This window comes from Delphinapterus leucas, chromosome 2, assembly GCF_059928025.1.
Source record: "Delphinapterus leucas isolate spDelLeu-1000000601 "Yukka" chromosome 2, BTC_Dleu_Yukka2, whole genome shotgun sequence".
Classification (NCBI taxonomy): domain Eukaryota; kingdom Metazoa; phylum Chordata; class Mammalia; order Artiodactyla; family Monodontidae; genus Delphinapterus; species Delphinapterus leucas.
The window spans coordinates 174,449,609-174,465,127 of record NC_143130.1 but is presented as its reverse complement, the minus strand read 5'-3'; positions in this window follow the sequence as shown (position 1 = coordinate 174,465,127).

Below are 15,519 nucleotides of genomic sequence, written 5' to 3'. Positions count from 1 at the left end.
TTTAAACCATCTATATGTACAAACCATAAGAAATCATGGCCTGATAATGCAAATCTTTTCTCACTATGAACTGAGGACTGCTCTCCAATGTGTCCTGGGTACAGGACGGAGCTCTCTTTGATCCGATGCTGTGTCATTCACTCGTTTTCTTCTGCATCCCACCTTGGCCTGCATCCAGGACCATTCTCCACTGGGGGTTCTCCTGCTTTGATCAGGTCCCTGAAGTGACTACAGTCCTCCTTCACTATCTCTGACAGCATTTCACAGTTAAGACTTTAAAAATAGACAGTATCCACCACAATCTAAACTCCTGCTTCCAATCCTTCTTGCACAAGAGTCTTTGCATAATCCTGAAATTTAGGAAAGTTTGCTTTTCCAGTAACACTCTGCAAAAGCCTTGCCTTTCCCCCTGTGCCTTAGTATGTTAGGGAGATGAGATATGTCATATAATCTTTTTTATAAGCATTCAAAATAACAGTCTCAGATTAAGTGTAACAGGAAAATTCCCTCTCATGCAAAACATCCATTGACGATTATAGTCCTTGGCTGAAGAATCCTGGAGATTTGCCACTGAATGGATTCATGCTCATCATATATGTAACAGAGATGCATGATTTATACTCTGAGTTCTAGATAATTGTCAGTCACTAGGATCTTTTTCTTTTGTGTGTCTGCCTCTACATTTTTGCAGTATCTCCTCAATCTTATCTCCTCCTACTCATTTTGTAAAATTTCCACTGGACTAAAACCTTAACAAGAGCCCTTTTTTAAAAAGTGGCCACTGTGGGCTTAAAACTGGACCTGGTACATTGCAGGCATCATCTCTAAGTTTCATACTATCTGACAAGCAGATTTATTAGCCCCATTGTACAAACAAGATGATTGAGGCACAACGAAGTTAATGATCTTTCCAAAGCAGGTTAAGAACTGGAATTTGAACCCAAGTTTATTTGAAGTTGAATGTGGCATCCACTTTTCCCTGTGACTCCACAAATATTTGGGCATTCATGTGTTTGTTGATCCCTGCAATTGTTCCTTTTAGTCTCCCTGACAGTGATGTTCTTCTCTTTCTCTGAATCACTGCAGCCTGCAATCGATGCTCTCACTAGCCATACCATGGCATTTATCACAAGGATCGTTCAGAGATCTTTCTGAATGACAGTGTATCTGTATGAACTATTCCTTCTGCTAACCACATTCTGAGGATTCCATGTTTGTTGGACTTGATGCATTTCCCTCAAATAACTTGAACCCTATGCATCCATTCTGAAAGACATGTGTCCAAAAGACATAGAGTTTTGGAAGGCATTGGGGCCTGTTCCCAGATGTCTAATGATTTATCTCTGTGGCTTTTGGTCCTCATTTGCCTCAGAATAAAAAGCATGGTGAAACGTTTCTCTGAAGTTTTAATATGTGTTGGTTATTTAGTTTTACATTAGAGTAATTGCTTTGATGCATATAACTTCCATAATACACATTCAAATATATATTCACTTCGGGAGATTCAAAATCCACCAGGCCAGTGTAAATGTTAACACTTGGAATTTAGTTTAGCTATTCAAAATTAAAATAAACCTGCAAAGTGGATGATTTTGCAGAGTATTCTAATTGCCTTTGATTGAGCACACAAAGTTCCTCCATAACATGAGTTCAGATCCCTCAGCTTCAACAAAGCCTGAAAATCAAGAGCTACAGTCTCTGAACAAAGGAATGGCCTGTGGGATGAGAAGGAATTTGGAAGAAGGGTGTTACACGGGGTGAGCAAAGACAGAAAAGCTGGAAGGCAAATGATTATGGGATCTGTAAGGCAAGGAGAAGCCACATGTAAAGATGCAAAAATAGGGAGAATCCAGTGGGCCCATGTGAGCAGGTCTGGATGTAATTATGGATTAGAAAAGACCATGGGTTTCAGGATGAGGCCCATGCAACCTCCTGCAGAACAGTGCTAACTGGAAGCCAACTGTTAAGGATGGAGAGTTGGCTGTGGTAGCTTGAAGGACCTGATAGAGGCTGAATCATGTCCCTGCCCAAATACATATGTTGAAGTTCTAACCTCAGAATGTGACTGTATTTGGAGACAGGGTTTTTCAAGAGATAATTAAGTTGAAAAGAAGTCATTAGGGTTGACCCTAATCCAATATGACTGCTTTCCTTATAAGAAGAGGAGATTTAAACACATATACACACAAAGGGAAGGTGATGTGAAGACACAGGGAGAAGGCAGCCATCTACAAGTCAAGGAGAGAGGCTTCAGAGGAAACCAACTCAGCACCTTGATCTTGAACTTCCAGCCTCCAGAATTAAGCCAATGCATTTCAGTTGTTTGAGCTACCTGGTCTGCGGTACTTTGTCATGGCAGCCCTGGCCAATTAACACAAGGCTCAAGTTGGAAAACACTTGCTGGATTCATCTTTGTGGTCAACTCCAAATTCTGAAAAATTGATATGTCAATTTTTTTATATATTAGTTCTAATTTAAATAACTGTTTGTTTCATATCTGTTTTGTTCCGAATGTTGGTTTCTCCTTCAATATTATAAGGATAATGTTGTCATTAGATTATATTTAATTCTTATCCTTTTGTATATTTTTTAAAATAATTAAATTCTCAAATAAGAAAGGAAAAGATCTGTACCTGAATCAGGAGTCCTCTTTTGTGGTTCTGAAAAAGTAGGTGTATATACCCATAATGAATTTCATACTTTACAATGTTTGCAGTATGGCAGTTACTGATTTCAAGTAAGGCTAGAGAAAGCAAAAACCCTTTTAATTAATAGAACTAATCAGATCATCCCATATAAACAGCTCCAGAAAGCTGGTGGTTTTTGGTAGCAGGGAGATATGTGCATTGGCAGAGAGTTTGGGAGGTAGAGTGTTATTTCTAAAGTGGCCAAAACATGTGATTGAGTTTCCTTATTCCAGGATATTTGTTATCTGGGGGAGCACTCTTTGCCCTTTGATGTGATCAGGTCTGCAGACCCCTGGCCGCTAGTAACCTCAGAGATACATATTTAAGATATTCTTTTTGGTTGCTCTCCTCACCTCTTTTTTAAAATTGAAAGTACTTGTTTCTTTTCTACAACTGCCACCAAAGTCAAGCTATTGGAAAGGAACAATAGAATGACAGATTGCTTGTTCCAAATAATTGGATCGACAGTGCAGCAAGCAGTGGGTTATGACAAAAATATTTCTCCAAGTGTGTCAAGCTGCAGTAATTCACTGGACAAAGACACCAAGCTGTGTCTTCCAGGGAGACGAGGCTGTTTGAAAATCAGGATGAAATTCCCCACAGTTTTCTCAACACAAGCAAAGAATGAGAACTGGCCAGAATGCAGGCATGTGATCTTGAAGGGAGATGCTGGCTTTGTCTCACCCTGGACACAAAGAGGTGGCAGGAGGGAGGTAGAGTCGAAGCTGAGATAAACACTTGGATGGCTGTGCCCCAACCAGACCCTCACGGGGCTAAATGTAATTAACAACAGAGATGGGGCAATTCTCTCTAACCCATGGCTAGGTGGGGGACCTGGGTTAGAACCTCTTGGAGTTGTTTACACATCCCATGGCACATCCTTAAGACTCAAAGACTATGCCCAAGGTTTTGGCCAGAGTCTGGGGTCAGGTAGTGATGGGGGTAATGGTCCCATTTCCTTTGATCAGAGAAGGTTGAGAATCAAGGCTGTGCCGGGGAGGGCGGCTGTGAGCTCCAGCAATAACTGCGACTCACCCCACAGGGCGTGACTAACCAGAGGCAGAACTCAGCCCAATCCTCCCTTGATTTGGATGGAAGGGAATTTGAGACGCTCACACCCCCCAAACCAGCCCAGGGCTCCTCTGATATTGGCAGGGGGTGAGCTTTATGACCCGCAAGGTCTTTTTCATGTCCAATGTCTGCATTCAAAGGCATAACTTTCAGATTGGTTTAAGCTGACAGTCTGAGGCTCTCGCGTGCAATGCTTAGTTTGTTTTATTTTTTTTAAGTATGTTTATTTCATTAATTTAAAATCAAAGCAATATCAGCAAAAAAAAAAGAGAGAGATGAATTCATTGTCTCTATCGTTACTTGGCTGTTAGTTTTCTGAGGCATGGGGAAAACTCCCAAACCCACCTACAGCCTCACTAGGCCCATGTTAGTTTGGCAATGTGACAGTCACACATGGACAACAAACTGTTTGGGCAGCCAAGTTGTAGCTGATGGGCTTGGGGATTCTGGCAATCCTCAGAATATTTCAGAAACAAATAACAGAAGACAGAAGGTCTAGTAGATATACCTGCATGCTAACAGAACACCAACATAAAAACTCAACAATGGAGGGGTTTTAATTTATGGCCACCATTTGGCGGTCCTGAGAGCAAGAATCTTTTCCCTTCTCTATAGGCTTTTGGACTATTGTCAGTGACCAAACTTTTATGGCTGACACAGAGGAGCCCAGATACTCCACTAAAGGACAGTTCAGCCTGAGAAGTAAATCCAGGCAGAGCATGAGGAAGCATGGACTTCCCTTGACCCCAGAAGTATCTGTTGGGCTTTGTTGGAAAAACTAGGAGTTTATTACTGAAAGGATACAGTTCATTTATTTCCCAAATCAGTCCAAAACCTCTGGCATCAGATCCCACAGCACTTTCCAACATGTATGGTATCACTCTCAAGTTCACCATGAAAGAGAAAGAATCTCAGCTCAGGATCAGGTGGGCAATGGGGAGCCCAGCTCTGCCAGGTACGACCAAGAGAGTGATCTTCAATAAGCCAATGTGGTCATCATCAGTGTCAGAGCCATCTCATTAGGGTCAGGCTGACCTTGAACCTGGGTTTTGTGTCACACAACTGAAACCAACAGTGTTGTCCAGCAGCAATGGAGAGGCTAGTAAAACGGCAGTACAGTGGCCTTGAACTCCATGGGAAGAAGTGGGGGCTCTTCCCTGGAGGTGACGGGACATGAGGATGGATTTTACATCCTTAGGAAATTGTTCTACCAAGCCAAATAAATAAACACATAGGAGAATTAATAAAAGAATGGGATTGAATCCACATTAGATAGGGACTCTGCATCTGCAGAATTAACATGGTATGTTTCCTCCCCTGTCTAGGCATTTGAAATTTAACCACTCAACCCTTATGGGCACATCTAACAAAAAGATAAAAGTAGGGGTGGGTTGGAGAAGAGTCAGACATCCACATATGAACTTGTTAATATCTACAAGGATCTGGTGAAGAAAGTGGGCCAGCAATGGTTACCATGAGATTGCTCATCTCCATTTTTCTTTTATTTGCCCATTCAATCCATTGCTTCCAACTCTATGCCCTGGTGATCACCAGGGGATTGAATTTCTGAGAGACACTATGATCTGGCTGAAAGAGGACAAAGCCAGTGGCAGGAAAATTCTCCATTACATCATCCTCTTTTGCGGCTAGTAGATTCTGCAACTTCTCTAAGATGCAGCCCCTCATGTGTCTTAGTAATAATAACATTTCCTTGTTCTCCAGAGTGATTTTGCAATAATCAAATATAGGTCATGGACTGGATTAGAAAATCAAGAAGTAATAATTAAATGTTTACAAAGGCTATAATCCCATAAAGAGAGGGATCCCATAATCCAAACACTGCAAAATGAATTCACAACCATTTATAGGACATGCAGAAAAAAAAGTGTGAAACACTCTAATATTTTAAACATAATGCTTGTCCTTGGAGACTCTGGTCCAACTGGGAAACTGGGGCAAAAATACAAAGAATGAAAACTAACAGTGCTAAGGAGTACCTAATGAGTTGTCAAATAAGTGATCATATTTTCTGAATCCAAGTTGAAATATATATGGTCCCAAGAATATATACATTTTGATGTGCATGTTTATTCATGAGAAGTTTTTGTAGGGTTATACAAATAAGTCTATTTCAAAGAGTCTTAATTTAAAAGAACAAAATGATAAGATGATGGTACTTTCTAAGAGAGAGGCTTTGTGGTTTTGTTAAGTGTGGTTAATTTCTGAAAATGTCTTTGTGAACATCATAATGATGGTGGACCTTTAACAGGCAACGGTTTTGGAAGGATATAAGGTAATTACTAGGCTATCAACAAATTAAAACAAGACTCCATGTCATATTCTTTTTTGTATCTTCTAAAGTGACTAGAACAGTCCCAGCTACATCCTAAGCTTAAGATAAATACTCACTAACAGAAAGAAATAGGAAGACATCAGAAAGGACATGGCATTTGAGAGAGAAGAGTTTTCTTTTCTTTCTGGAGATGTGTCCCTATGTGGTTTCCAAGAACAAACTTCTTTTTGGAGTCACCCCAGACTTGGGGTAGACATGAATCAACTTTCAATTTTTCCCTAAAATTACACCCCATTGTCCACACCCTTGCTTCATATAAGAGTAACTCTTATTGGTTCGACTATTCAGAACTACCATATGACAACAAAGGGACAAACATGATTACTGAGAAACTTGAATTGATACTGGAGGCCCTCGTGGCCGTGGGCCCTTCCTAACCATCTCCTTTTTCTCAAGCAAAAGTCAATGTAGGTAGCAGATACTGCACTAAGGCAGGAGAGAGAAACACCTTAGCAAGCTCTTCAGTTGAAGGGATGAAGCACTTACTCAGACTGGCTCCAGTAATGGGGCTTATCATGGGGATACAGAGTGCTGGCCTGGGGATTCAGAAAAAGCCCCCGAAACACACCTCAGAGAAGGCTGTAATCACAGCAGTTCTGGGAAATCTATGCATTTCCTGGGCCTCTCGCTCAAGGCCACAGTGGCTATCTTAGCAGCACACCCAATTCCCCCCCTCCCCCCTGCTCCTTCTTGATTAACATCTTTCTCTTTCAAGGTATACCATGCCCTGATCATTTCCCTAGTCTGAGTACCCAGGACTTAGCTCAGATCCCTATAGCATTTTGGCAACAGGCTCAGAATTCCACTTCCAAAACACTTGGCAAGAGATCTCCTTAACTCAGCTCATCTTTTCCAGCCAATCTGCAGAGACTTGAGGTCTCTGGCCAAAGCACATGTGCATCTTAAGCTAATGAAGCTTAAGATGTATATCTTCACTTGCTTGGGCCCCCTCCTCGGCTGAGGAGGAACCCTAGGAATGTGTTCCTGTGGTCATGTGTCTTCAGAAATCTGCCCTAGTAAGATAGTTTATCCACATTGGTTAAGACAGCTGTCTCTTTCTGCTCTGACTTTCGCTCCTTCACACTGGCCCTCGTCCCAGGAAATCTTGGGGCAGCCAGAACATTTTGGGGACCTAGAGAAGGGAAAGTTGAGTATACATTTAGTTTGGATTTTGTACATTCACAGTTACTTCCAAGAAAAGCTAAATTCTCCTTGTTCTCCTGATGTAAATGGTCTGGCTTCAGGAAACCATTGACTACCTGTGGTGCTAACCTACCTGCCATGGTAACAGGAAGCAGTGAGGCTAGAGGTCCTGTGGGGATATGAATGTGTCCTCAGTGCTCAGTCCTGGACGTAGATGAATAAAGGAGGAGATATAGAAGGGACAGAAGCTACTTGTGGACATTTCTTCCAGGTATCAGTTGTGTAATTCTATAAGAGAGCATTGAGTTCTCAGTAATACCGGTAGAAATGGAAGTCCTATCCTGTCACGAATATACTAGACTATGCAGTGTATTCAAGTATAAAAACATAATCCTTCTTTTAAGTGAAATTGGGTCTGTAAAGCAAAAGCCCCTGGTAGAGCTACAAACAGCAGTTAAATTCTTTTTTTTTTTTTTTTTTGCAAGGTATCAGGTCTCTCTTTTTGTTTTTTCATCTTTATTGGAGTATAGTTGCTTTACAATGTGGTGTTAGTTTCTGCTGCACAGCAAAGTGAATCAGCTCTACGTATCCATATATCCCCTTGTTTTTGGATTTCCTTCCCATTTAGCTCACCACAGAGCACTGAGTAGAGTTCCCTGTGCTCTACAGTAGGTTCTCATTAGTTACCGATTTTATACATAGTAGTATATATATATATATATATATATATATATATATATATGTCAATCCCAATCTCCCAATTCATCCCATCGCCCTCTCTCCCCCATGGCCCCCGGAATCCATACGTTCGTTCTCTTCATCCATGCCTCTATTTCAAAACAAGACATATATTCTTAACAGCTCATCCATATAAGATATCTAACAATGTTTTTTTATGCTTGGCCACATCTTAAAACTCTTCATGAATAGCGATATTTTATGATAACTGTAAATGGAAAGTAACCTTTAAAAATTATATAAAAATTTTTATAAAATTAAAAAATCTACATATTACCAATGAGTTATGAAGTTGAAAGAAACTTTTTCAAACAATAATTTTAAAAAATCACCCATGAATTATCTTTTTTTTTCTCTCTGGAAAAAAATGATATTTTAAAAGTTTACTTATATGTACAAGTGGCCAAAAATGCAGGGGTAAAGAAATTTTGAGATGTTTAAGGCAGTAAATGAGTACAAATTATTTTGTTCTTCTGAATATTTGTCAATTTCTTAAAAATCTGTAATTTGTTGAAATGTATTTTCTCATTCTAAATATATATTTACTGTCATACATAAACTTTTTATTATTTTTCATAAAGAGGATCCCCAAATAGCATGGACTTAGGCCTCATGACCCAGCTCTGCCTCTGGTCAGAGGGATAGCTGGATGTGGGCTAGCCTTGACTCAGATGATCACGGTTGGCTTCATAATCTGTGACAGAGTGGTCAGGGGTACACAGCCCATGTTACAGGACATGGCAGAGGATGTGGGTGCTGCCATTTAGCTAAAAGAATGGTGAAAAATTCAGAAAAAGGAAAATGAGCAACCATGCACCCAAAACATTCAAAGAGATAAATCACACATCACGTCTTTTCCTTCCTCTACTCATGAAATAAACCTAAGAACATTATTGTTATTTTCACATCTGTATGTTTCATAAGTATAGATGATACAGTGAGGGACTAAAAAAGAAAGAATTAACCCTGGTTATTTAGTAACTATATAGTAGTGCCAGAAAGTGCTTTCAGTGCCTTATAAATATTAATTGATTTAATCTCCAGAACACCCTCATGCATTAGATACAATAATCATTCCTACTTTACACAAGAGAAAACAATAAGTTACCCAAGGTCACCCGGCTGGTCACAAGGCAGGAATTTGAACTCAGCCATTCTTAATGCTCCCAACCCTTATACCATTCAGAGGGGAAGAAAGGAGAACAGAGGAGGCTTCCTGGAGGTGGCGGCTCTACAACAAAACCCCTCCAGTTTCTTTCAGACACCAAGTCAATGGAGGTGAGCACTGCGTGTCTGAGGCTATTGTAGATGAGAAGTCCAGTACTGGGAGGGAAGAGCTGTGGTCAGAAGTGACAGATGGCAGCCTGAGATCAAGGGGCAGAGACACTCAAGAGTGCAATTAATGGCATGACAAAGAATTGAAAAGCACAGAAAACCCAAAGTCCTTTTATGTAGGGTCAAATGATCCTATTCCCTCTCAGTGGCTCTGATGAAGTCACCCAGATAGTACAGTCGTCAAGAAGAATTAACATGAAGCTCATTTCCTCTCTTGCCTACGTAATTCATTTTAGTAGGACTTCATGGCTAAAGAGGTAAAAGTTGTTTGAGATGCTTAAAAAGATAAGGTTCGGTCATATGATATGTGAACTAGCTTAATGGGTAAAACTCCAAGTGGCTGGGATGATACAGTTATTTGAAGCATCCTTCAAAAGAGTACTGGAAGTGGGGAGGGGTCAGCATCCTGCTAAAGGATGCTGACTGAGACTACTTCCAGGATTTGGGTCCTGAAAGGATGAAACAGGACGGGGAGATTCTACTCTCGGAAAGGAATAGTGAGACAGCCAGGAACGTGTGACACTTAAGAATAGAATTGGGGGGACTTCCCTGGTGGCACAGTGGTTAAGAATCTTCCTGCCACTGCAGGAGACATGGGTTCAATCCGTGGTCCAGGAAGATCCCACATGCCGCGGAGCTGCGCTCTAGAGCCCGCGAGCCACAACTACTGAGCCTGCGTGCCACAGCTACTGAAGCCCGCACTCCACAACAAGAGAAGCCACCGCAGTGAGAAGCCCACTCACCACAACCAAGAGTAGACCCCGCTCACTGCAACTAGAGAAAGCCTGCCTGCAGCAAGCGAAGACCCAACACAGCCAAAAATAAATAAATATTTTTTTTTAAAAAAGAATAGAATTAGGTTAACATATACACACTATTATATATAAAATAGATACTTAACAAGGACCTACAGTATAGCACAGGGAACTCTGCTCGGTATTCTGTCATGACCTATGTGGGAAAAGAATTTGAAAAAGAATGGATATATGCATATGTATAACTGAATCACTTTGTTGTACACCTGAAACTAACACAACATTGTAAATCAACTATACTCTAATATAAAATAAAAATTAAATTTAAATTTTTAAAAAAGAATGGAATTGGGATAACAGAAGCCATGTAAAACAAGCTAGAAAAGGATCAACAATAAAATAAAGCAGGAGAGTCTGAGATCAGACGGAGAGAGATTAGTGCAAGTCAGAAGCAAGAGCAAAGAATCCATCTCCTTGAGATGTTTGAGTGGGTCCAGCAGTTTCACAAAGATACCCATTTGTTTTTATAAGAAAATACGGTAGCTCCCATGATGAATCATGATTGAATGATTTTAAGACTCCATTCCCTCCTCTTTGCTGGGGAAAAATAGGAAGTTTGGGCAAAATTGCACCAACACATAGTTTGGTATTCCTTAGACTGTGATTGCAAGATGCTTTGTGAATGATCACACACAATCTCTATAGTTGTTACTCTTGTCTCTCTTTAATGCTCACATCCTTTTAAATGCATCAGTTCTGTGTTTCTGACTATGAATTCTGGATAAGCTTCCTTGCTGAGGGAAGAGGTGTTAATTTTTAGAAACAATTATCATTATGACCTTGATGATTAAGTAGGGTAATTAAACGGCATTGTGACTAATATGTTTTATATCATAAACACTGCTTTCTGATCTACTTACTGGGTGGGGGAGAAATGCCATTTTTGAAAAGAAATGAGTATTTTTTAACATGATTAGCAAGCCATCTGTTGACATTTCGGTGCAATCTCTCATGAAAGTCCCTAGCTTACAGCTTCAGTTTTATCATAGCAAGAACCCAAAATAGTACTGCCTTTTGCAGTTACATCAAAATAAGGTGATTTAGAAAGGGCGCTCTTTTGAAAATGCAAGCATACATTTCAAGCTTACCTAGGCCATCTCTTTAGAGACCCCGGGGAGCTCTGATTTGATGATTGGTAAGTTAAGGAGAAAGTGTTTCTTCCTTGTTTGCCTCCCTCCTTCCTTTCTTCCTTCTGGAGGAGTGGAGTGAACATAGGGGTCCTCTGGATTTAGATGGACCTGGGTCCAAATCATATATTCACCAAGATTCTTTTGATTTAAGGTGATAGAAATTCCACTGGAATTAGCCAAAGCAGAAAGAGGGAAGTTATTAGTCATGAATCAAATCACAAGAGGGACAGGGGTGGAGCTTACCCCAGGGATAAACAAACCTGTGATCTGGACTTTCCTTCTTGCTGTGTCTTGACTCCATTGCATGTCACCTTCAAACTCTCAGACCAGGGCTTCCCTGGTGGTGCAGTGGTTGAGAGTCTGCCTGCCGATGCAGGGGACACGGGTTCGTGCCCTGGTCCGGGAAGATCCCACATGCCGTGGAGCGTCTGGGCCCGTGAGCCATGGCCACTGAGCCTGCGCGTCTGGAGCCTGTGCCCCGCAATGGGAGAGGCCACGACAGTGAGATGTCCGCGTACCGCAAAAAAATACCTCAGACAAGCCACTCTGTGTCACCCAGACCCAGCCATAGACAATGACAGGTAGGCAATCAGAAAAGTGAAGAGCTCTTCTTTCTGCTCCAGATCAAAAGGACCAGTGATGGGTGAGACTTGGGTTCCATGACCATGCTTTGAACCCATCGCTGTGGCCTAAGGGCTGAGGAATTTTGATTTTCGATAGTCCCCACAGGGGAAATACATACATAACAGCCAGGACATTCATTCCATGGCCTGTTCCAAATTATCCAACTTCGTGAACCTTCCTCCCTCGTCTATAAAATGAATAACAACATTTATAGGGAGACTCATGAGGAGTCAATGAGACATGGTGTGACAAGTGTCAGCCACTGAGCATGAATTGAGCTCCTACTGTGCTTGCTCTTTCACACAGGATACCCAGTTTGGAGTGGTAACCATTACCCCACACTTTTACAGTGACTTGAGTGATTTATGTCTCTACAGAGTGGAAACGGCAGGAATGAAACCAAGGTCTGATGCATGACAAATCCTTAGTATGTCTCTACGCCATCCTGAAATTCAATGACTGAACATGCTGAGCAAAAGAAATGAATGCAACTGGTTTATGTTAAGTAAAAACAAGCCCAGAGGAACTGGGAATTCTTATGTCCACTGCTTTACTGCCTCTGGGAACTTCAAAGTGTCCTTCTCTGTCTGGTCCCTTGTGACTGACTGGGATGAACTGGGAGCCTCAGCCCCTTCCTGTGGACCACACTGTGTCATCATTACCTGAACACATGTGTTATCATTACCTCCCTTGCCTTCCAGCCTGAGTCTCCTGTTGGTGGTCATAAGTCACTTAAGACACTGCTAAAATTGGACTCCAATGTGGTCAACCAATTGCTGTGGATTTCCCCACCAAGAGGGCAGGGGTTGTTCAAAGATCTGATTTCCTGTCCTTCCTCTTACTTGTCATGTGACTGTTGGCAAATAACTGAGCCTCAGGCTCCTCGGGAACAAGAAGAAAGGTTCAGGAACTTCCCTGGCAGTCCAGTGGTTAAGACTTCCCCTTCTAATGCAGAGGGTACAGGTTTGATCCCTGGTCGGGGAGCTAAGATCCCACATTGCCTCGCAGCCACAAAACCAAAACATAAAACAGAAGCAATATTGTAACAAATTCAATAAAGACTTTAAAAATGGTCCACATCAAAAAAAATCGTAAAAAAAAAAAAAAGATGAGAGGGTTCAGACAAATCTGAAGTCCCTTTAGAACTAACTTTGTGAAAGTACAATCTACATGTAATTACTTTGTTTTTGAGGATTTTACCTTCTTGGTGTAGGTCTGAAATTCTCAGGGGCTTATTATATGGTCAGAGCAGCTGTGGGCAGGGGTGTCTGCCTCTTGGTCCCGCTCTGATCTACCACCTTGCCGTGGCTCTCAGGTCTGGTCACCCTGTTCACACCTTCCCCCATTGCTTGCACAGAGGAGTCTTCAGCCCCCAACCTCCCCACCCACGTTTCACTCTGCACCATCCACACTCAATCACCAGATCAGCTCAGACCTTGGGCCCTTCCTCAACTCTCTGTGCCATTGTTATGGGTTCCAGATGACTCCTCTATTCTCTGGGGACTTTCACAGGTGAATTGTGGGGAGGGGGAATTCTGCCTTGTCCACCTTTTCCCTACTGTCCTCACCCCTTGATGTGCTGGGATAACAATAAAACAGGTCTGCTGTTAAAGAGAATTCCAGAAGAGTTGGGTGATGCACAGTTCCTCCTAACTCTTGGATCTCCCAGATTCAATGTAGGGTTTGTGTGACCTTCGTCTGGAACCAGGGCTAGGGACCCAGAAGACAAGGTGCAGAGTCCTCCCTCCAACAAACATGCGCTCTCTCTCTCTCTCTCTCTCTCTCTCTCTCTTTCTTCCCCTTCAGTTCGAAGGACTTCAGTAGTTTGGCAAGCAAGGGAGTACACTTTATTCCACCTGTATCTCTCTTCCAAACTTTCCAGTCTCATATCTGAAGTGTGATTTTTCAACTAAGAGATTAAAATTTCATACTTATGATTCTGGTTTTGAAGTTAAATCTGACCCTCTTCCCCCCAAACAGTGGTGACTTATGTCTGTCTGTCTGGATTTGAATGAAGATCTTTGTGATACAACGATGGAAATTCAACGAGTATGTCCATGGGGGTGATAAACACTTTGCATATCAAGACGCCAAATCAATGCCATACTTGATGTGTATCTCTATACCCTAATAAGCTAATGAAGACATCGAGGATCTCCATTTACCCTGAGTATAGCTTGATATATCGAAAAATTTGCGTGCACAAAAATGTTTTAGGAGAGTTATAGAAAATATTAAAAACATAAAAATTAGAAAAGAGAATTATCCAATAAGAGATTATTGCTTAGTCAAATCATGATCTACCAACTTGAAAAATATTAGAAAATGATTGGAAACAATGACTGGAAGGAATATATGCTTCTTTTGCCATTATAAATCAATAATTTGAAAAAAAGAAAATGATGTTACAAAGTCACAGACTTTCTATTATATATAATACACATATATATAAATACATATAAGCTGTGCTGCAAAGACAGTTGTGTTTTGTATAAAGAATGCATAAAAATATGAAATAATGTTTTCACAATTATCTTTCAGTGCTAGAGTGATGGGTGATACTTTTCTCCTTTACAATTTCTAATTTTTTTACAATGAGGTGCTCTTATTTTTTTTAATTGGAGAAGAGTATTATTACCTTTTTATTGATATTATTGATAGGAAGCACACAAACATTGTACTCCTCCTTCAAGGTGGACTTTACATCCCACCTCTCCCTCCAGGAACCTCCCTGATGGATCCCCTCTTTCACTAGTTTCTCCATCTAGAGAAACTTTCACCCCCTCTGGTATTGACTTCATCCTCCTTTGTATTATACTTATTTATTTCTATGTCTTAAACCCTCCCAACTCCCGTTTTAATAAGATCAGATCATCTATGTCTTGTTATTAAAAAAAAAAATCTCAACTAATTACATTTGATTTATTCCTGGTCACTTGTGTAATTGGATGAGCTTGGAGGAAATGGGATTTGGAGGGTGCAGCCCTCCCCAGGGCAGACAGGTTCAAGGGCTAACCGGGACGTCCCTCTAGACCACCCCTGACCCGTTACACTCTTTCCCTTTCTGAGTCAGGCAGCTCATCCCAAATTATGTGCTGCAGACTGCAAAGGCCTTGCAGAAATTTTTTTTAAAGTTTTTAAAACCTTACAGAGATTTCTTTTCTGGGTGACTCTCCAGAGCCTTTGATACATTTGTGTTCATTGTGAGTCACCAAGTGGGAATGTGACTCACATTCCCACTTGGTGACTCACAGTGTGGAATGTCTCCCAAACCTAGGTGACAGAGGGGCATTAGGTGAAGGAGAAGCATCCCCTGGACCAGCGGTCCACTGACTGCAACTTGGGAGACACTGAGCTAAGACGGGCCCAGAAGAAAGCAATTAGGCCAACTACTCAAAGGCCAAGGCCAAGATCTCCTTAACATCCCTGGTGCCCTGAGAAACCACTCTCTACCCCCCCGAGGCAAAGCTGACCTCTCATGTTCCAACTAACGTGGTGCTTAATCCTTTCCTCCAGATGAATCCAGCCCTTACCATGTTCCACATACCCTCAGTGCTTTGGAGCCCAGAGGACCCAGAGTGAATTCTTTTTTAGTTCCTTTTAATGTGGTCTTTCAACTGAGG